The sequence below is a fragment of the Ictidomys tridecemlineatus genome, chromosome 6, assembly GCF_052094955.1.
Source record: "Ictidomys tridecemlineatus isolate mIctTri1 chromosome 6, mIctTri1.hap1, whole genome shotgun sequence".
In the NCBI taxonomy this organism is placed as follows: domain Eukaryota; kingdom Metazoa; phylum Chordata; class Mammalia; order Rodentia; family Sciuridae; genus Ictidomys; species Ictidomys tridecemlineatus.
This window is the reverse complement of record NC_135482.1, coordinates 50,671,282-50,676,411: the sequence shown is the minus strand read 5'-3', so window position 1 is coordinate 50,676,411 and position 5,130 is coordinate 50,671,282.

The following is a 5,130-nucleotide window of genomic DNA, read 5'->3' as shown; positions in this document are numbered from 1 at the left end:
GCTTTCTGCACCAAAATAATAACAATGACAATGAAGACAACCAACATTTATTTAGCACTTATTATGTATCGGATTTGATGCTAAGTACTTTATATATACTTTTGTGTTTGATCCCTAACATAGACCTGTTAGAGTAATTGTCTCAATCTTATCAACTACAAGGTTAAAACAAAGTTGTTGTTGTCTTTGGGAAACTAGTCCAGTTTCTTAGAGACACATTAAATTGAAAAACATCCTTGGCAATGTCTTCAATGTTACCTGAATAAATGTAGAAGGCTTTTCATAAGGATGTTCTTTTAATATCTTTTGGCCTTGAGCAAAGATTCTCATGCATAATAATTAGCTGGAGATTTCTTACCCTCCTCAAATTTGAACCTTATGATTTCTTTGCTCCTCAAAATGTGGTTCCTATGACAGCACTCTTGACATGGCCTAGGAGCTTATTAGAAATGCAAAATCTGAGGCCTCACTCTGAAGGAATCCAAAATGTATTTTAACAAGATCCCCAAGTGATTTGTATGCGCATTAAAGTTGAGACGTGTCACTTTAAGTGTAAAATAGGTTCCAGGTTTCTGAATTTTAAACGTATTCCCAAAGTGATTTTGATGTAGGTGATCAATGATAAGATCACACTCTATAAAACATTGTCCCAGGATTTGATACTAAAATGCAATCCACAGACAGCATTGCTGCAAGTAGTTGGGAATCAAGTGACTGCAGAGTCCAGACCACATGCAATGGGTGAGTGGAGCAGTGTGTTTTCTGATGCTGTAGCTGAATCCAAGAAATAAATGTAGGATTTGGCAGGGCTTCACTATGTTTTATTCCCTCATGTAGAGGAGAATGCATCCTTTAAACTAAGGGAAGTATCAGATTGTCCACTTCAGACATAAAACTATTAGAAGCCAAAATATAGCTAAAGCCTGTGTGAATGTGGCTTGATATATTTGTGTTTATATTATTTTTGGCGTGGCAGGGAGGTTACTGGTGATTGAACTCAGGGGCACTCGACCACTAAGCCGCATCCCCAGCCCGTTTTTGTATTTTATTTAGAGATAGAGTCTCACTGAATTGCTTAGTGCCTCGCTTTTGCTGAAGCTGGCTTTGAACTCGTGATCCTCCTGCCTTAGCCTCCTGAGCCACTGGGATTACAGGCATGCACCACCATGCCCTGCTCTTTGTGTTTAATTTTTTAAAAAATGATTCAAATATAGCCAGGAAACAGTGACACACGCTTGTGATCCTAGCTACTTGGTAGGCTGAGACAAGAGAATTGCAAGTTTCAGGCCAGCTTGACTACTTGGCAAGAACCTGTCTCAAAAATAAAAAGGGCTGGGGATGTAGCTCAGTGGCAGATTATCCTTGAGTTCAATCCCCAGTGCCAGGAAAAAAAAAAAAAAGAAAAAAGAAAGAAAGAATTAAATAGTTACCACTGGGCCCAGGTGATGTAAGGCACATGATCTATTTTGTGACTGCAGGGAACCTGGTACATTTTTCACACATGCACCTTAAAGAATGAGAGTATAGGTGGCAGAGGTAGGCTTGATGGGGGGGGCAAATCGAAATCAGTCCTTTTTATAGTGAAGAGAATAGCTGCTACAGGCTGCAGTGGTAGCTCCGTAGTATAGTGCTTGCCTAGCATGTGTGAGGCACTGGGTTCAGTCCTCAGCTCCACATAAAAACAAGTCCAGTAAATGTACTGTGTCCATCTACGACTGAAAATATGAGAGAGAGAGAGAGAGAGAGAGAGAGAGAGAGAGAGAGAGAGAGAGAGAGAGAGAGAGAGAATAGCTGCCACAAGGTGGAGCAAAGTCATAGAGTACTGGTGTGAGAACCACAATCCTGGTTGACTGTCCCCTGAACTTGGGTCACCCTGGTTTTCTGGATTTTAATTCACAGGCATTCTTCACATGCAACTTTGTTGGTCTCTTAAATATGAGGAAGATAAGGAGAACCTGAAAATAGGAAATTATGAAAAGAATAATTGACTTGTTAATTACACTGGCTGGATCAGAAAAAAAGATACACACACACACAAAAAAAATATAATTAGTTGTCACACTTATTTTTATTATATGTGAAACTGCTTCACAAGTTCACATAAAATCATAAGTCTAGTGGGAAGCAGAATGAAATATTGGAAAGAGCATCCAGTTTGGATGTAGGCAGATGTGCACTGGAATTCTGGCCTTGGTAGGCCTTAAGACATTCGCTGAACATTCTAAGCCTCCGGACCTTCTTCTGTAAAATGAGGACAGTCCTATCTACCTTATAGGGTTCTTGTGAGAATGCCCACAAAACGCTAACCTTAAACGGTAATGCCAATTTTCAACAAGAATAAAGTGCTTATTAATATTAAGGCATTAATATTCAACACAGTTTATTGACTGCTTATTGGCCATGATGATGAAATCATAGATAATTAAGATATTGTCTCTGATTTCTAAAATACCTTTTTACTAGACACAATTAAAAATGAGATTATAGCAATTAAAAGAACCAAAATTAATTTTAATATGTGAAACAGCTTAAGAGCACAATGGTTTGTTGTTGTTGTTGTTGTTGTTGTTGTTGAGATGGGCATCTCTCTTTATTGCTCAGGCTGGCCTCAAACACCTATGCTGAAACAATTTTCCCAAGTAGTTGGGGTGACAAGCCTGAACTATGATACTATGATGCCCAATTTGTAAGCACTTTTAAAGGATTATCTCAGAAAGTAAGTACCACATCCCCAGGCGATAGTAACTAAACCACTTTACATTGAAGAAACTGAGGCCTAGGGAGGTGCAGTATTTTCACCACTTAGGAACCCCTGGAGCTAGGTAGGTTTCACCTCTGTGTACCCTGTCTCTGGGCCTTTTTGGACCACACTAATTCAGGTCTAGACTCAGCCAATGATTCAGTTCTAGGGTTTGCAATCTCTGCCTCCACATTGTATTTCCCAGATATATACATGAACTAAATCCCACTAATGCCATGAATCATATATGAACCCCATTTGACTACAATTATCACTTGAATGGGCTGCCTGCCTCTGGTGGTCTCTCCTCATGTCTAACTCATCCTTCCATGCTGCCAACAATTATCTCTATGCAACACAAACCTGATCATGACACTTCTCTACTTAAAAGGCTCTCTGTTGTCTACAGAACTATGTCCAAGAGCTCATCATGACACACACAGCCTCCCCCAGCTGGCCCTGACCTTCCTTTCTAACCTCTGCTTTGGACGTCCTGGCTCTTCATTGTATACGCTTACATAAGACAGCTCCACAAGCAATCAGGGCAGCCTGGGATGCCACAATAAAACCTCCTGTGCAGCAATAGATAAATTTAAAAAAATAAAAAACTTTAAAATTTTGGTTTGGATCTTTCCTCTACATTCTATTATCTTGTAATAAAGTTAGATTTGCCAAAAAATAAAATAAAATAAAACCTTAAAATAAATAAATAATAAACCCTGTGCAATTAAAAACAATATACACACTTTAAATTTTAAGTTATTTTCTACTTTCTATCTGACCTGGTATTTGGGTGAAAATATCTTGTAACCCTATTTGTAGGTCCCCAGAGTACAATGCTCCTTCCCCCTAAAATGCATTCCTTTCTCTCGCTTAGGAAAACCAACTTCTTAGGGTTTGTCCTTTAGGTTCCTTGGTTTAGAGTGTGACTCAATGGTAGAACACTTGCCTAGCATGCATGTGGCCATGCATTTGCTTGCACCATACACCTCAAAGAACAAAAAGCCATTTAAACCCTGCTCTAAGTACCACGGCTCTGTGAACTCTCAAACCTTCTTACACGATCCCTTTTTCCCTCCTCAGGGCTCCCAAGCCCCTGTATTTACAAGAGAGAGTATTTTCTCTTACAGAAAGAATTATTGTATTGCTTGTAATTATTTATCAAGAGTAGACTGTTTGGGGGCAGGTTCCCAATCTCTGAATCCCTAGCTCTTAGGTGTTGGGCCAGCTGAAAGAAAGTTTATCGCCTACTACAAGAATGAATGATCACAGTCTAAAAGTCTCTCTTTATATCTCGGAGGAAAAACATTTTGTCATGGACACGCCTTTGGACACATCACTTATATAAATCAGAGCCATAGTATTTGAGAAGGGATTTGAAAGGAGCCACAAAATGTGCCAAGTGGTAAACGTGTCTGCGAAGGGTGGAGAGGGAGAGCCAGCGACATCCTCTGAGTGACTTGTTCCTATACCATGCCTTTCCCACCATCCTAGAATCTCCAGCTACTTCCAGGATGCAGAAGATAGAGTGTTCAAGATGGGTGTTTCTGTCCTCCCCAACTGAAGAGCTTCTCCCTCTGATTTTTAACAGCGAGGTCATTCACAAGACAGAGTTCAGTTTTCGTACTGGGGTTCAACATCTAGGAGTCACATCTCTTCCTGTTACAGAGACATCCAGCTCTGCATTTCCCCAGTGTGTTCTGAAAAGAGCCTCACAAACGTCCCCACCCTCGGCCGAAGATATCTTCCCTGGTCAGGAAGGGGCTTTCCAGCTGCTTGGAGCCACGATCGCGGCAGCGAGCGGAGCGGAGCCCCAGCAGAGGCAGACGCAGAGGGCGCCGCCCACGGCTGCCCGGGCTCGACGCGCGGGGCTGGGTTGCGGTTGGCCACAAGAGGCATCCATCTTCCGGGACGAGCCCGGCGTTTCCTCAGCTAGTGGGAACAGGGACGAGGGCGGAGAAGGGCATCGGCTACAGCTTTGTCCCCTCCCGCGAATCTAGCCCCGCCTCGCAGAGCCCAGAACTGCCACACGGGCGGCCGCCGCCCGCACTTGGCTCGCTGGGAGCCTCTAAGCCGCGGGCCGTACGCGCGGCGACAACTTTGCGGCCGCCGGGGGCGCGGCTCTCCTGGGTGCGTGTGCGAGTGTGCATGTCACCGGCGGCCTCCTGGGGGCAGCAGCGGAAAGGGGGACCAGGAGAAAGAGGTAGCCTTGGCGCCCGGTGACCAAGGAGGCAGAGGACCCTCGCTGCGCCGGCTCGCGAGACCTAAACTCCGCCGGGGCTGTGCCCAGAGCGCGTTCGAAGGTCGCAGCAGGCACCCTCCAAGTCCAGCAGCGGTGACTCGCTTTAGGACTTCGATTCCTTTTGCCTGCCCCGGCGATAGCAACTGTG